Source organism: Orcinus orca, chromosome 9, assembly GCF_937001465.1.
Source record: "Orcinus orca chromosome 9, mOrcOrc1.1, whole genome shotgun sequence".
Lineage (NCBI taxonomy): Eukaryota > Metazoa > Chordata > Mammalia > Artiodactyla > Delphinidae > Orcinus > Orcinus orca.
The window spans coordinates 24,209,726-24,228,307 of record NC_064567.1 but is presented as its reverse complement, the minus strand read 5'-3'; the positions used below and the strand labels follow the sequence as shown (position 1 = coordinate 24,228,307).

The 18,582-nt window shown below is 38.7% G+C and overlaps 2 long non-coding RNA genes across 2 annotated transcripts in view; both read right to left on the bottom strand.

Annotated features, from left to right (window-relative positions):
- LOC117199768 (uncharacterized) overlaps positions 1 to 18,582 on the bottom strand; it is a 96,850-nt gene that overhangs the window by 42,281 nt on the left and 35,987 nt on the right. The window lies entirely within an intron of this gene.
- LOC125965322 (uncharacterized) lies at positions 4,837 to 8,535 on the bottom strand. The gene is made up of 2 exons (XR_007479067.1): positions 6,640 to 8,535; positions 4,837 to 6,585 (listed from the first exon to the last, which is right to left on the bottom strand). It is a non-coding gene; the product is annotated as an uncharacterized LOC125965322 (long non-coding RNA).

The following is an 18,582-nucleotide window of genomic DNA, read 5'->3' as shown; positions in this document are numbered from 1 at the left end:
TTAATAAGGGGTTAATATCCAAAATATACAAGGAACTCATACAACTCAATAGCAGAAAACCAAATAACCCAATTTTAAAATAGACAAAAGACCTGAATAGATATTTTTCCAAAGAAGACATACAAATGGCCAACAAGTACAGGAAAAGGTGTTCAATATCCCTAATTATCATGGAAATACAAGTCAAAACCACAATGAGATATCATCTCACACCTGTTAGGATGGCTATTATCAAAAAGACAAGATATAACAAACACTGTGGAGGATGTAGAAAAAAGAGAACCCTTGTGTACTGTTAGTGGGAATGTAAACTGATACAACCACTGTGGAAAAATGTATGGAGGTTCCTAAAGAAATTGAAAATATAACTACCATATGATCCAGAAATCCCATTTCTGGATATATATCCAAAGAAAATAAACAATTATCTCAAAGAGATATCTGTACTCCCATGTTCACTGCAGCATTATTCACAATAGTCAAGGCATAGAAACCAGAGAGTAGAAAAGTGATTGCCACTGGCTTGGTGGGGGAGGGGGAATAGGGTAGGGAGTAGTTGGTAATAGGGCACAACCTATCATTATAAGTTGAGTAAGGTCCATAAGAGGATCTAACATATAACATGGTGACTATAGTTCATAGCACTGTATTATATAATCAAAACTTGCTAGAGAGTAGAATTTACATGTTCTCACCAATAAAGGGGGCAGGGAATAGGTGAGGTGATGGATGTGTGGATTAACTAGATGCGGGAAATCCTTTCACAACATATACATATATCAAGTCATCATATTGAATACTTTAAATGTCTTAAACAATTTATTTGTCAATTATACTTTAATAAAGCTAAAAAAAGAAAGCATAATTTCAAACTAATCTTTTTTTTAATAAACTTATTTATTTATTTTATTTTTGGCTGTGTTGGGTCTTCATTGCTGCATGCAGGCTTTCTCTAGTTGCAGCGAGTGGGGGTTACTCTTCATAGCAGTGCACAGGCTTCTCATTGCAGTGGCTTCTCTTGTTGCGGAGCACGGGCTCTAGGCACGCAGGCTTCAGTAGTTGTGGCACACGGGCTCAGCAGTTGTGGCTCATGGGCTCTAGAGTGCAGGCTCAGTAGTTGTGGCACAAGAGCTTAGTTGCTCCACGGCATGTGGGATCTTCCGGACCAGGGCTCGAACATGTGTGCCCTCCATTGGCAGGCGGATTCTTAACCACTGCACCACCAGGGAAGCCCTCAAACTAATCTTAATTGATGAGTTTAAACCACCTGATTCCTATGTAAAAGAGAGATCTTTGGAAAATGATATACCTATGTTCTCAAATACATCAGCACACTAATAGTTTGAAATTTTGGGGAAAAAAACTGCATTAACAAAACTCACTAAGCTCCAGTGGATAATGAGATTGTGATTCTGTACATACGTACGTACGGCAGTTCTCATAGCAGCAGCTGAAGAAGGAGGAAAAGGAAGAAAAAGAAGAAAAGGAGGAAGAAGGAAATAGAAGAAAGAGGAGAAAAAGTAGGAGGAAGAAGCAAGACGAAGAGATACAGGTGAAAGAAGAAGAGAGAAAGGAAAGAAGAGATGGGAGAAGAGATGGGAGGAGAGGAAGAGGAGGGGAGGGGAGAAAGAGAATCTGCCATGATAGCCTAATTCCAGATCATTATTTGAAATTCTGGGTACTTGAATTACATAGCTCTACAAGATCCTACTTGGGGACAGACAAAAAAATGATAGCCTACCAAGTCACCTCTGTCCCTAAATTTTGACGCTGCTGCCAGAAAGCAGAGACTCTGTACTGTAAATTGGGGACTGCCACATGAAAGAGTATAAAGTCCAAATCACCATGAAGGGAAATAGAACTAATATTTATTGAATGCCTACTGTGTGCTAGGCCTTTCATGAGGTGCATTACAAGTATTTTATCATTTCATAACATTAATATTATTATAGCCATTTTACAGATTGGAAAACTGAGACTCAAAGAAGTTAAGTAACATCCCCATGGTTGCATCACAAGTAAGTGGTAGTCCAGAATTTAGAGAGTCCCACTGGACTCTTTCTATTCTTATCTCCTACTTCACTGCCCTAGAGGTTTGGTGCTTGTTAATGATACATTCTAAATAGCAGCAGCTCAAGGCTCTCTTCCCCCTGTCTCTCCTTGAGAAGAGCTGATGTGGCCAGAAGCCAGAGTCACTACCACTGAGCTAAGGGATTAGGGGTTGAAGATTTCAGTATGGTTCAAAGACTCTGATGTCAACATGGCTTGCTGCCCCATTGGATTCCTTAACTTTAGACTCCCATTCCTGGCTCTTCACCTGCTTAGACTTAAGTACTGTGTGACTAAAACTAGTAGGGGAGGGGAGAGGGGAGAGACGGCCCTGTGTGCTGTTGTCCATGGTCCTGAACCATTGTTCAGGTTAGGGTTGTTCATCTGGGAAGTAGTGGTTATGGACGTGGGATGGGGCACAAAACCAGGAAGGCCTAGCAGACCCAGATGTGGTCCAAAGAAAAGGAATTACTGAGTAAGTGGCTTAACCAGCACATCCAATACAACTTTCTGCAGTGATGGTAATGTTCCAATTCTGCACTGTTCAATATTGTTGCCATTAGCTACATGTGGCTATTGGGCACTTGAAATGTGGCTAGTAGATGAGTAACTAAATTTTTAATTTTATTTAATTTTAACTAATTTAAATTTAAATAGCCACAAGTGTACCATATTGTAGAGCACAGGTTAGATCATTAGCACTACGCTGTTTCCTGAAAATGCAAACTCCTTGGCACCATGTCAGATATACTAAGTCACAATATCTGGGATGAGTCCAGGGATGTGTACTTTTAACCATCAAATTCCTGTGCTCACTGACATTTGAGACCCACTATCCTGCAGGGCATCTGCACCAGTCTCCTCAAACTTTTCATTTGGGTCCATTGATACCTGCCACTTTCACTTCAGTTCCTAAGTTGGTCTTGACTTAGGAAGTTTAAGAGCCTCAGCCTCACAGTCAGCCCTGCCTGCACAATGGACCCAGTGGTTCAGGATGGTTGCTGACCTCCCTCTGCATCCCAAGATTCCTTAAAGACCAACTTTAAGGGCACTCATGACACACAAACTCTAAGCACCTGCCTCACCCTGCCGTGAGTCACAGTACTCCCAAATTCATATGCTATTTGCCCTCCCTCCCCATGTATTTTTGTCTAGTCCAGAGAAGTAGGCTGGAGTTCTGCCTCCTTAGGTCCCCTGCCCTGCCCCAATCCCCTCTAGTATAGGGATGGTGCTTTCCTAGTTACCACCAGTCTGTCTCAGATGAATCCTCATCTTTACAATCTCCATCCACAGGCAGGATGTGCGGTGAGCTCTCATGACATTGACGACTATCCTGACCTTCAAGTTGAACTCACTTAGAATAGACCTTCAGGTTCTGATGAATGACTCATTCATCCATAAATTTGATATATCCTTGAACCAATTCTCTTGCAGTGCCAATTCTCTGTAGCTGAGTCCTTTTCTCCAAGCTTCATATACTGATCACATGATCCAGGTTCCAGCATGCTATACCTCTGAGCCCACCTGAGTTAACTAATTTTAATTTAATAATGGAAGTCAGAGATTAAAAGCTAAATAATTATTTTCAGGACTGTAAATTCAATATCTGTTAAAGTTTTCAGGTACTATGTCTTCTCCCCACCTGCCACTACACGTGCATACATACCACACAAAACTTACACTGATACAACACTTTAAAAATAATTTCCCATGCATTGTCACGTTTGACCAAGAGAATGTACAGATTGCTACACTAATAGTCCCACATGTATCAAGCCTCCATACTGTGGCAAAGTTCCCACCCTCACTGACCCTGGGCTTGGTCATGTGACTTACTTTGGCCAAAGACATTTAGCAAATGCGACATAAGCAGAGACGTGGTAAGCATTTGCACATTGGGACTTGCCTTCTTGGAATTACTGCCATTGCCATGTAAGACACCTGGACTTGGCTGCTAAAGCAGCCACGTAGAGAAATGAGGCATTCTGTTGACAGTCCCAGATGACTGCCAGATCAGGGTGAGGCCAATCCTGGATCCACCGGGGAAACCCCAGGTCACTGTAGCTGCATGAGTGACTCCAGAAAAGACCAACAGAAGAACTGCCCAGCAGAACTGAGCCCCCAGTGTGAGCAAATAAATTATTGTGTTTTAGGCCACCGAGTTTTGAGATAGCTTTTTCCTTAGCGACAGATAACTGATACACAGAATGACCCTAGGAGATATTGTTTTTGTTCCTATTTTATAAGTTAGGAATATGAGCTTCAGAGACATTAGGTAATTTATCTAAGGTCTTGGAGCTAGAAAGCAGCAGAAGAGGGTGTAGAACTTCAGTCTGTCCCCAAGTTCAGCACCTTTGCCCCACTCTAAACTGCATCTACACAACCTCCATTCAACTAGTAAAGCACCATTGATGACCCTAGTCCTCCCCAGACCCCATTTGCTGACCTAGTTACCGACATCCAGCAGCCCTTTATTGAGGATAAGAGTCATCCCACCTCCCTCTCGGCCTGCTGGTGACCTCACCTCATTACTTTCATTATGCAAAAACTAAGGCCAGGAATTATTTTAAGGGAACCACTTGAATACAGCTAATGGAAACAGTAAAAGTTGAGGTTACTTTACTTGCAAAATGCATATTCTGGCCTGCAGTCCTGACTTAGGTCATCATAATGGAGAAAAAAGAAAAACTTATTTGGTCTGGAGGAAAATGACAACTATCTAAGGATTAAAGAAATTCATTAGTGAAAAACACATTTTGGAATCGAAGGTCTTATTCACAGAGAACATTATAAATTAATTCTTTAATGCAAAACAGAAGAATGAAATGAAGTTAAATGACAAAACTGTGAAAACAGGCCACAAAGCTGAACACAACTTTAAAATGGAAATCTTGGGGTAAATAAGCCTCTGACAGAAGTATTATGAAAAATCTCACCTTTTGGGAAGTTGTACATGAATTACCGAAAGAGTAAGAAGATATGAACAGTTTCATCCTTCATTTCTTCCCCAGATTCTTGAATAACATCATCATCCCCGTTGGGCTAATTCATGGATTTAGTTCCAGCTGAAGCAAATGATTTGAAAGCAGCCCCTGCTTCTCAGCTGGAGATGTGTTTACGCGGCTATTAACAAAAGGCATGTTAACTGGTCTTCCAAGTTTGGGGCTTGGGAGCCCAAAACTTAATTTTAAAATTAAAATTTTCACATCTGAATGTAAAACAGTTAGAAAGCAGGTGACATAAATTAAGTGAACTGATCTCCAAGTCAGTTGGAGAATAACTCTTAGTGTGATGATGTGAGGTCATTATGAAAGCCGGTTCAAACGACGGTGTAGATAAAACATGTGAATTCATAAACAAGCTTTCTCTGACCCATTAATTTTCCTGCAGTCTTCTGTCCACACAATGGAGTGCACAATCACACAGGTGTGTCAAGCAGCACTGCCTAGCCTGGCCCCGTGTTTGTTCCAGTAGAACTCGTGGGCCCACGTAATTTCACTCAGGAAGGGGAAGCAGCGTGGGCTGCTGGGGAAGCGCCACTGCCTTTAAGCCACAGTTTAACCGCTCTGTGGCTCGTGGTTGTCGTCGGTAAAAGGTGAGTAGAAAGACTCATCCTTCCTACTTCACAGAGTTGCAAGCATAAAAAAATGTAAACATACTTTGAAAAAGTTAAAAATGCTGAGCAAAGCCAAAGTGCTTTGTATCTGGTGAAGAGTATGAAAAGGGGAAACCACGAGGCTGCAGGTGACATCTCACTTAAAAGCAGAGGCTTTTTAAAACACAAGAAATCTAACAGGGAGCAGAAATAAAGGTCTGCCACCTAAAAAAAAAATGATCACGGTTATTCTGGAGTCCTCACATAAGAAAATAGTATTTTGAAATATTGTCACGTTAAACTTAAGCTACCCTTGTGTGACTTCAAACTATGCAATTTGCATTTAGCCCATGCTTAATTATATCCTAGAAGAATTCCTCTAATTCTCATTCATGACAATAATCCTGCAAAATTTAATAAAGACCCACTTACAAAGACGTATACACAAGGTTAATAATAACAAATCAATCATTTCTCTTTCTTTCACCTACATTCTGAAAAATGATTTTCTTTCTTCCGCATAGCACAAGGTTTCCAAATCCCGTTTACATACAGACACACATTTTTCCATACCATTTTATTATCTCCATACATAACTTCGCATGCACTAATACTGAAATAAAAGAATGCTCTGTGTTCAAACTAGTCTATTTCATCCAATTAAATAGATGTTTTTTGATTGTATTACATCTAGTACTTTTCTTGTATCTACACCACATGTATTTGACACTGGTTTTGGCATTTGGGGAGGAACACACTTATGAATAAGATTCTCTGCATCTGAGAAGTTTCCATTCGAACCAAAAAAGAAAAAAATGATAACACAAGGCAGAATAGAAGAGCTTTAAGAGATGTTTAAAAGGCTGTGGGCAGCAAAAAAAGAGATCACATCTTGTCTTGTCAGGGTGAGGTTTCAAGAGGTTGCTTTCTAAAAAAGAAACCTCAAAGTAGAAACAGAGATAGAAAACACAAGATGTACTCTTTGCCAAAAAAACCTCAAAGTAGAAACAGAGATAGAAAACACAAGATGCACTCTTTGTCTGCAAAAATAATCAAGGCCTAGGTGGGAGATGAAGGAAGGACAAGTTGAAAGGCTTTGAGGTGGCAAAGCAAAGAGCCTGGTCAGGATCCAGTGGTGGTGGAATCTGGTGGAGTTCAGGGTACAAGTCTCTACAAGGAGAGGAGAGGAAAAATGAAGCAAAATTAGCTCTGCTTATTTTGAAGAACCTTCATTGCCAGGCCAGCATTCAGGGTATGAGAGAATCTTTTTTTTTTTTTTTTTTTTTTTTTGTGGTACGCGGGCCTCTCACTGCTGTGGCCTCTCCCGTTGCGGAGCACAGGCTACGGACGCGCAGGCTCAGTGACCATGGCTCACGCGCCCAGCCGCTCCGCGGCATGTGGGATCTTCCCGGACCGGGGCACGAACCCGTGTCCCCTGCAGCGGCAGGCGGACTCTCAACCACTGCACCACCAGGGAAGCCCGAGAGAATCTTTGAGAGTGGAAGTCAGGAAAATATGATATTTCACTCCCACAAAACGCCAGCTCTTTCTATTACACAATCATTACATAAATAATGTATTAAATGATAAAATCAAATGTACATGTTTGCATTAAAATCCTGATCAAATACTGCTTGACTGTTTTATTTATGTATTTACAATATTATTGCTGGCTATACTTTTATTAGCTTTCTATGAAAAGTACTGTCATACATTTTACCTTGTGATAGTCAAATGCTATCCAGTTATTCAGTATTAAGAAAGTTTTCCCCAATATACAGTTGACTCTTGAACAATGCAGATGTTAGGGCACCACCTGTCCCCCTCCCTGGCCCCCACAGTGGAAAATCCTCATACAACTTAGAGTCAGCTCCTTCATATCTGCAGTTTTTCATCCACATATTCAAACAACCTGGATGGTTCAGTACTGTAGCAGTTACTATTGAAAAAAATCCCTATATAAATGGACCTGCCCAGTTCAAACTCTTGTTGTTCAAGGGCCAACTATAATTTCAAGTTGATATCTAGATTTCTATTTCCAACAATTTGGTTAACAAAGTACCCTGCTTGGCCCTCTTGCAGAAAACATAATACTGGAAAAATACAATAAAAAAATTTTAATACATCAATTATCTAGCTATTTAGTAAGGAGAACTCAGTGAAAGTAGGAAGCCAGAGAGGTAATCAGAGAAATGATTTTTTTTTTCTTTTTTTTGCCTTGGGGAGCATTTGCCAAAATGAATGGTTTTCTCAGTCCCATAAAGCCACAGAACAGAGGTCACAAAGCCCACGATTCACCCAACGTGGGAGGTTTAATTGGAGAGCCCACTTCATAAAGCTGAGACTGCAAAGGGCCACAGCACCAGTGTAAGAGGGAACTAGAAAAAGAAGGAATTGAAAGCAAAATTATTTACCTAGAAATTTAGTCTTGGAGAGGGCAGGACACTTCCCCCAAAATTTTTAACCACAAGCCGGTCATGCCAAAGTCATACTACCAGGGCAGGGGCACGGTGGCGGGGTGGGGGAGTTCCCATAAATCACAAGCTAAGAAGTCAGTTTAAAGTTGTCCTGGGCTGGTAGTTCCTCCAGGTTCCTGACAGAAACAAATTCAAATCCTCTCTGGAGTCTGCTTTATCAGTTTCAAAGAATTCATGCAAAAGAAAAAATGAAATATGAAGTCACAGTAAAAAAAAAAAAAGACACAAAACATAACAGGACAAAAACAGTACCATGAAGCCCAAGCCCAAGGCATCAGAACAGACCTGAAAAAAATGTCTAAAAGGCTTTCTGTCTAAATAAATTAAAGAATGGTTTAAAATTATGAGGGGGAAAAAAAAGCCACTGTAGAAATGATGAAGCATATTAATACATATATTTTATATATATATATATATGTAGTACTCATTTTGGCAGCACATATGCTAAAACACATATAACTCCTGGAACAAAAAAAATTAAAGCCTAACAGACAGACTAGAAAAAGCTGAAGTGTGAAATGGGAAAATAGATCAAATAAATCATCCCAAAGGCAGCATAGAGAGCTCGTGATAGAAATCACAAAAGAGAGACTAAGAGATATGTGACATCAGAGCTCTAAAAGGACAACAGAGAAAAAAATAGGAAAAAAGAATATTTGGATTGATGACTAAAAATTTTTCAGAAGTGATAGGACACCTCTCCACAAGTTGAAGAAGCCTAATGAATCCCAAGCTTGATAATAAAAAGGAACCTATGCCTGGATACATCCTGGAGAAAGCACAGAATAACAAGGACAAGGAAAGTCTCCTAAAAGCAGCCAGAGAGAAAAGACAGCTACCTTCAGATAAAGCACAAAGACAGACACAGTGAAAATCAAAAGACCATGGAACAATATTTTCAAAGGGCTGAGAAAAAAATAGCTGACACTCTAGAACTGTAAACTCAAAATGTCTTTTAAAAAAGGGACAAAGGAAGATATTTTCAAACACAAATAGCCTGACAGACTGCTACCAACAGACTCTCAATAAGGGAAATTCTAAAAGATATATATTTTATGCAGAAGGAAATTGATCCCAGATGGAAGATCCAAGATGCAAAAAGAAATCATCAAGAAAGAAAGTAGTAAATATGTGGACAAAACTAAATAAACATTGATTTTATAAATAATAATAATATTGTCTTATGGAGTTAAAAGAAAACAAAATAAACCTAAAATGGATGCCAAGATTAATACATTTCAGGACTGTCATGATTAAATGTTTTACAATAACTGTATTACTAGAGAAGAGGGTGATGATATGATTAACTTTAGGATTTGATAAGCCAAATATGTATATTAAAATATCTAGGATAACAAGTAAAAGAATAGAAACAAAGCATATAATAAAGAAGAAAATGGAATGAGAAAAAAACTCAATTCAAAAGAATGCAAGAAAAAAAAGAGAAAAATGACATTAAAAAGGTAGGACAAATAGAAAATCCATGATAAGATGTAGAAATATATCCAAGTATATCAATAACTACTATCAGTAATAAATGTAAATAGATAAGTATCTAGTGGAAGAAATATGTTTTCCAACTGTATAAAACAATAAACAAAATCCACTTAAGGACTGTTTAAGAAAACACATCTAAAATACAAAAGTATCTACAAAAGAAATGGCCTCTACCCTTCATAAATATCAAGAACATGAAAGAAAGACTGAGAAAATGTTTCTGGTCAAAGAGACTAAAGAAATATGACAAGTAAATACAATGTGTGGTCCTGAATTGGACCCTGGACCAGAAATTGTTTTTCTCCTTTGCTGTATAGAATATTAGTGAGACAGATGGTGATATTTGAATAAAGTACACAGAGTAGACAACAGTACTGGATCACTGTTGATTACCTGATAATGCCTCTACCGTGAAAAGCACATGTCCTGTCTAGTCTGCTAATCCAAGAAGGGGGAGGGGCATGCAGAGCACAGTTGTCTCAACCCAACCACAGCCCTCAGAAAATATGAGCTGCCCCCACTGCCACAGCATCAAACAAAGCCATGCGGCCTAGATCACCCAAAACCCAGATGACCCAAGATGCCTGGGAATAAATGTTTATTGTTGGATGCCATCGAGATTTGGGGGTATTTGTCTTGCTGCAATGGGTAACTTATACAGTAACACAATGAGATTATTCTAGGAAGAAAGGTTATTTTAACATTAGGAAAATCAACTGGTATAATTGACTATATGCTCAGTAAGCATATAAAAAAAGCATTTGATAAAATTTAACATCCATTCATGACTGTTAAAAAAATTAGCAATAGAAAAGTTTGCTCTGATGGATATTGACCTATTATTAAGCTATAGCAAATAAGATTGTTTGGTTTTTGTACAGAAACAGTGAAATAGAACAAATGAGAGAGTCCAGAAAAGGATACACCCATATATAAATAGTTAAGCGAGGTAGGAAAGGAAATTTGGCATAGGAAAATGGGCAAATCAAGTATTTTCAACAAATGGTGTTGAAACAACTGGGCCTCCATACGCAATAAAGTGAACTTTGATCTAAACTTCACATCTTATGCAAAAAAAGAGAGAGAGCGAGACAGAGAGAGCATGGCAGATCAATTAGGAAAAGACAAGTGTGTTTTCAATAAACGGTCCTGGGACAGTTAGCTATTCAAATGAAAAAATTAAATTGTATCCCTATATCGCATTATATGTAAGGATCAATTCCAGATGGACTAAAAATCTAAACACAATAAGAAAAAGACATAAAACCTTAAAAAATGATAAAGGCAAATACATTTATGACTTCAAGGTATACTCAGAGAAGTATTTCTTAAATAAGACATAAAAAACATAACTGTAATAATAAAGATTGATAAGTTATACTACATTAAATAAGAATTTGTGTCCAAAAAAAAACAATGAAAAGACAAGCCACAGAGTAGGAAAAATATTTACAACATGTATGTATAATCAGCAAAGGACTAATGTCCAGAATATACAACATACAAAGTACTATAGTTAACACAAAGAATAGTGAGGTTAAGAAAGAAATTCCCACTAACAATGCAGAGAATACAAATAGCTTTTGTTCTTATTTTAAAACTGTAGACTTGTTGAGCTCAGGGATCCTCAGAGATCATCATCCCAACTACTGAATCTCCTATTTCTCAGGTGGTCACCAAGACCCAGGGAGCAGAGGGCTGGCTGGGTGGCATGTCCTGTGTCCATGCTGCTTCCTCTTCTGAATCTCGGCACTCCCAAGACCGGTTCAGTGTTGAAACTTAGGTGTGGTCTCATCTCTGTAGCAGTCTTTTTTTCCAATCAACAATTCTTCACTTCAAGAATAAGAGAGCATGCTCAATGACGAGAGAGTCTGGTTGATGGCAGCAGCCACCTAGAATATTTTTCAATATCCAGCCATGTAAAGCCAAAGAAACATCCACAGAATTTCAGCTGCTGGAGTTTGTCCTGAACTCTATTTATGTTCTCCAAAGAGCAGCTTATTTTGTGCCGCATTATATTTCTCTCCTCTTTGTGGGCCAGATTCAATTTGTCACTACTTAGATATTGAACACTTTTTGCAAATTAAAGAGAAAGTCACCTCAGGCAACTCTCAAATACGGGCTTAGTGGAGACTTGATGATACTGCAAATCATTAAAGAGCTTAGGTTCTGTTCCACTGCCCTCACTGATCAAATAGAGGGCACTGCTTTGAAGCCAGCAAGGACCCCTGGGACTGACTTAATGCTTTTGCCTTCAGCTTCTCAAGTTTATCATGTTACTAATGTTTGAGCTTCTGGATTCTGCTGGCTAGTTTAATCACCTTGAAGTACAATAATACTATTAATGCTGTTAGAAATGATTTATCCTTCTTTGCATTAACTGTTTCCTCTGCTTGATTCATTCATTTTATCCACAATTTTGTAACTTCAAGTTTTCTTCTCATAATCCTTCTCTTTCTGGTCATTCAAAGTAAAGATTATACTGTCCTCTTTCTGTTAGGATAATCTGTTGCTATGGAAATAGAGTTCCCAAACAGGGATTAAATGATCCAGGAGTACTAAAGACAGAAAAAAAGGATTTTTCTAAGAAAAAATTTGTGTTCAAATACAATCCCTTTAAACTAAGCTGTCATAAAAACATTATACAATTATTAATTAAGCACTATATATCTAGCAAGGTGCTAAGTCCTAAGCAATAAAGAAAAAGAAAGTCCATAAAATTGTGTTCCAGCTGAGGAAATAGGACACATGTATAAGCAATGTAAGACTGTTTATAATTCAGAGATAAAAAAAATACATTTGGGATCATAAAAGCAGTAAAAAAAAAAAAATCACAGTAGACTAACAAATAAAGGTAGATGGGCTTGATGTGAATGAGCCACTAGTGCAAGGCTTTAAGGCCAAAATCAGTCATTTTCAAAAATTTATTTATTTGGCTACGTTGGGTCTTCATTGCTGCACGTGGGCTTTCTCTAGTTGCAGAGAGCGGGGGCTACTCTTCATTGCACTGCGCAGGCTTTTCATTGCAGTGGCTTCTCTTGTTGCAGAGCACCGGCTCCAGGCACGTGGGCTTTGGCGGTTGTGGTTCGCAGGCTCTAGAACGCAGGCTCAGTAGTTGCGGCACACGGGATTTGTTGCTCTGCGGCATGCGGGATCTTCCCGGACCAGGGCTCGAACCCAAGTCCTCTGCATTGGTAGGCAGATTCTTAACCATTGCACCACCAGGGAAGTCCCCAAAATCAGGAATTTTAATTTCATAATTAGAAGTTAGGTTTGGAAAGAAAGTGTAATGTGATCAGCTTGCTGCCCAGGGAAGATGACTTCATTTGTTCATTCGGTGAACATTTTTTGAAGGTCTAATTGGCATTGGGTCCTGGGCTAAGCAAGAGGGCATGGGACAACAGAAAATACTGAAACAATGTGTCTTGGATCAGGTTCCCTAGAAGCGGAGTTTGGGTGCACGTGATTTATTAAGGGAGTTCCTTAGAAAGAGAGAGAATAAGAGAAACAGAATAAGGCTGGAGAAGGAATTAAGATGTGGTGTTAGCAAGGGACTAGCTTGATCCCTTGGAGAGCTCTGGAGCATGACCATTTCCCACAGAATTGGTCTCACCTTGAGGCAGTGAGAAAGCCTTTTGTACACCCTTACCAGGCAAGGGCTGGAGGCTGCCCCCAGGAAAAGTGGGTAGGTAGTTTACCAAATGAGTTAGCTCTCTTTGAGCAAAGGGCAATTCTCCAGACAAGGGAGCAGGAGTGAGCTGTTAGCAGCCAATGATTCTGGCAGCTGTGGGATGGATGCCCTTGCCTGTTAATAGGGATCTCAGAGGGACACCAGCAGTGTAAACAATGTTTTCAAATCATTAAGAGAAATTTATTTTGAACCTAGAACCCTATACCTGGCCCTCTAGCCTCTCTATGAAAGAATTACTTGAGAGCAATATTGGAGCAGCAAGATAAATGAGTTCAAGAAAGAGAAATGCATGGTATACAAGAAAAAATACAAACAAAGGAATACATAAAATGTCAAGTTAATTCTAATAATTCTTAATGCAGAAACCAAAAAACAAAAAAAAAACCTGAAGTAGAATTCCAGATGATTACCGTAAGGCAGATAGTGGTGTAGGATGAGGAACAGAAAAATCAAAGTATCCTAAGGTGAGTAGCAGTGTATCTGGAGAGGAAGAAATAAACACAAATTAACTCTGGGCCTGTGTTCTCCAGCATGGTTGTTATGGGCTGATTTGTGTCCCCGCAAAATTCATAAATTAAAGCCCTAACCCTCAGTAGCTCAGAATGTGACTGTATTTGGAGATAGGGCCTTTAAAGAGACAAGTAAGTTTAAATGACATTGTTAGGGTGAATCCTAATCTAATCTGACTGGTGGCCTTGTAAGAAGAGGAAGTGTGGATACACAAGTGACACCAGGGATGTGTGCACACAGTGGCAAGGCCCTGTGAGGACACGGCAAGAAGACAACCATCTACAAGTCAAGGAGAGAGACCTCAGGAGAAACCAAACCTGGCAACACCTTGATCTTGGACTTCCAGGCTCCAGAACTGTGAGATAATACATTTCTGTCATTTAAGCCACCTATGCTGTGGTATTCTGTTATGGCAGCCTGAGCAAACTAATATGATGGTACTTGCTGGCTACATATGGCTATTCAAATTTACATTCATTAAAATTAAATAAGTTGGGCTTCCCTGGTGGCGCAGTGGTTGAGAGTCCGCCTGCCGATGCAGGGGACACGGGTTCGTGCCCCGGTCCGGGAAGATCCCACATGCCGTGGAGCGGCTGGGCCCGTGAGCCATGGCCACTGAGCCTGCGCGTCCGGAGCCTGTGCTCTGCAACGGGAGAGGCCACAACAGTGAGAGGCCCGCATACCGAAAAAAAGAAATTAAATAAGTTAAAACTTCAGTTCCTCAGTCACACTAGCCACATTTCAAGTAATCAATAGCCCATGTAGCTAGTGGTTACCCTACTAGCCAGTGTTAGAGATATAAGACATTTCCTTCATCACAGAATTTTTTATTGCACAGTACTGCTCTAGAGGTTGAAGTCAAATTTTAAATTTAAATATAGGGGATAAAAACTTAAAGGATGGGCTTCACTGGTGGCGCAGTGGTTAAGAGTCCGCCTGCCAATGCAGGGGACACGGGTTCAAGCCCTAGTCCAGGAAGATCCCACATGCCGCGGAGCAACTAAGCCCATGCGCCACAACTACTGAGCCTGCGCTCTAGAGCCCGTGCTGCACAACAAGAGAAGCCACCGCAACTAGAGTAAGCCCACACGCAGCAACAAAGACCCAACGCAGCCAAAATAAATAAAATAAATGAATAAATTTCTAAAAATAAAAACTTAAAGGTTAATGATTAGAAAGAGAGAAATAAAAATTAAATGACGAAAACATAATAAATCTAACAAAAGACCCAAAAGGATGAAACACCAATAAAATAAAGTAGTGGGAATATAACCGACCATATCAATAATCATAATAAGCATAAATATATTAAATTCCACCTTTAAAAGACAAATTGCACTTTGGGTAGAGAAGGAAGAGAGGGAGGGAGGAAAGGAGGAAGGGAAGAAATTATGAAGTAAAATTAAAAATAGAGGTATGGAAAATATACAATTGGTAACAAAAAGAAAATGTAGCAATATTAATTTTAAACAAAATAGGATTCAAGTCCAAAAGACAGTAGCTGGAACAAAAAAGAATATTTTATATTAAAAAACGGTGCAATCTATCACAAAGATTGATAACTCTTCGAAATGTAAGGTAAAACTGTCAAATCCATGAATGGCTACATTCAGAGTGGAAACTTCATACTCACAGAAGGAAAATATACTCTTGGATCAGTAACAAGATTTGACATATATTAGATCACAGGTAAAATTTCAATAAATTCTGGAAGTCAGAAGTCTTACAAGCCATAAAACTGACCACATCACAATAAAAAGAGAAATTAGTGAAAAGAGGGAACCAAAATATTTATCAACTGGGACATATTTTGAACATGCTTCTAAATAGTTCCTGGAATAAAGAGGAACTCAAAATGTTTTTTAGAAACACTATTTATTTATGTTATTTAGGAACATTACTTAGGAAACACTATTTAGAAAGGAACGACAATGAAAGCATGTATTCAGTCAAGATTCTGAGTTGGCCTATGCTAACACATATATATGGAATCTTAACCCAAAAAAATGGTTCTGATGAACCTAGGGGCAGGACAGGAATAAAACCGCAGATGTAGAGAATGGACTTGAGGACACGGGGAGGGGGAAGGGTAAGCTGGGACGAAGTGAGAGAGTGATACTAACATATATACACTACCAAATGTAAAACAGATAGCTAGTGGGAAGCAGCTGGGTAACACAGGGAGATCAGCTCGGTGCTTTGTGACCCCCTAGAGGGGTGGGGTAGGGAGTGTGGGAGGGAGGCTCAAGAGGGAGGGGATATGGGGATACATGTATACGTATAGCTGATTCACTTTGTTATACAGCAGAAACTAACACACCATTGTAAAGCAATTATACTCCAATAAAGATGTTAAAAAATTTTTTAATTAAAAATAAATAAAAAGCAAAAATTTTTAAAAAGATTCTGAGTTGGAAGCAATAGAAACCAACTCTGGCTGACTTCGGCAGAAAATGAATTTATTAACAGGACATTGATTAGCCCACAGAATCACTGGCTTGGCAGCAGAACTAGACTCAGGGCTATACAGTTAGAACAATGCCCACCACAGTGCCACTGAAGCAATCTGGAGAGGACAATGCTCCTGCCACCACCAGGTGCCAGCAGCTGCTTCTTGCACCACTGAATCTGACAGCCATGGATGCTGAGACTGCCCTGGTGGTCCTGCCCCAAGAACTTGGTCTTGCTGCCAGTGCTACTGCTGTCACTTCTGTGCACTGCTAACTCTCACTGCAAAACCAGGATAGCATACCTATGCTTGGAGCCTAGATCATGTGCCTGTGTTCATGCTGCAAGACAGAACAACATTTTCAGCTTTTATAGAAAAGTCAGGCTTTGCCTCCCACTAAGACTTATCAACTCAAGAACAAAATAAGCCCAAAGAAAGTAGTAGAAAGCAATTAACGAATAGAAAAATTAACAAAATGGAAAACAAAAACCAGATAGACTTGATTTTTTAAAAGATAGACAAGCTTTTATCATACTTGATTAAGGAGAGAGAGAGAAAAAAGAAACACAGACACCTTTTAGGCTAAGAAAAGGAACATGACTATAGATAGAATTCTTATTTTTAAAATAATATTACATACAGGTTATTATCAATAAATCTGAAAACTTAGAGTAAATGGATATTTTCAAAGAAAACATGAAATAATTGACTCAAGAGAAGACACAAAACACGAGATCAATAACCACTGGAGAAAACAGAAATGTAATTTTAAAAATCTATCCCTGAAAAGGCATCAAGAAGGTCCAGATGGCTTTACTAGCGAGTTCTAGAAAAATTTGGGGGGAAAAAAATGTGATTTCTGTTTTAGACAAACAACGCCAGATCGAGTATAGAAAAGGTGAAAAGTTTTCCCACTTCATTGTACAAATTAAATATAACCATGTTACCAAAACTGGACAAAAATTGCATGCTGAATAAGACAGTTACTGACAATATGATTCAAAACTGTAGATCCAAAAATCCTAAACCAAGTATTAGTAAATCAAACACAGCAGTATATTAAATATATATATGTAATGACCAAATAAGGCTTATGGCAGGAATGCTAGGATGATTCAACATTAGGAAACCTCATTACCAAAGGAGAAAATATCCGGAGTTTCTCCATTTTGATAGATGTAAAAAATGCATTTGATAGAATACAGCAAGCTTTTTGAAATAAAAATCCCACTCTAAATTTTAAAAAAGCTTTTATGAGGTAAGAACAGAAAAAAATTCCTTTTCCGAGATAGAAGTTAACCATCAGAAACATGCAAATTACTTTTGATGGTGAACTACTAGAGGCATTCTCATTGAGGACAAGACCAAGAAAATGTATCACATAAAAGTTCTTGGGTTGAAAGAAATTGCCTGAAAGCAATTCTAACTAACTTGGTACAAAGGGAGGGAGAATTTATTGGAAAGCTTTTAGAAAGTTCTCAAAATCAACCAGAAGCCTGGAGAACCTAGCTCCAAAACAGACAGGAATTACTTGGTCTCTGGAATCAATGAATTACAGTTTTTCTCGCTTGCTTACACATGGGTCACTTCTTCAGGAGCCGAAGTCCTAGGACAGTAAATCCAAATGGCTAAGCTCCGGTCATGAACTTGCCCCTTGACTATGCAGGTGCACTGATGGGAAAGATCTAATAAAAAAAAATGTCCAAGGGCCCCTTCTATGTCCATAATAGGAGAGCAGGATCCCAGGATTTACCATTCTTCTATGACTGCCCACAGTGGGGGAGAGGTAATTCCACAAAATCAATCAATCAATCAATCAAGGTGCTGTCAGAAGGAGAAACGGATGCCAGGAAAATATAATTCTACCACAACATCCTAGTCAATGTAATAAGACAAAAAACTATATTTTTTTTTAAGAAAAAGGAAATAAGTGGTAAAGATCTCAAAAGGAAAAAGTAAACACTCATTATTTGGAGATGATATTGTCAAGCTAGAAAATTCAAGAGAATCAACTGAAAAGTATTAATATATTATTTTTATATATTATTATATTTGTAATTAATTACAACTTGTAATTAATACAAATTCATGAAGGTGGCTAAATACACTATCAACACAAAAAAATCAACAAATTTCCTAGCCAGTTGCAATAACCAATTAGAAAATGTAAAGAAAAAATATCCATTCACAGAAATAGCAAAAACTGAGATATCCAAACAACCCTAATGAGAAATGGATAAAACTCATTAAATAAAAATATAAAATTTTTCTGAAAGATATATTGAAGAAGACCTGAGAAAATGAAAAAATATAC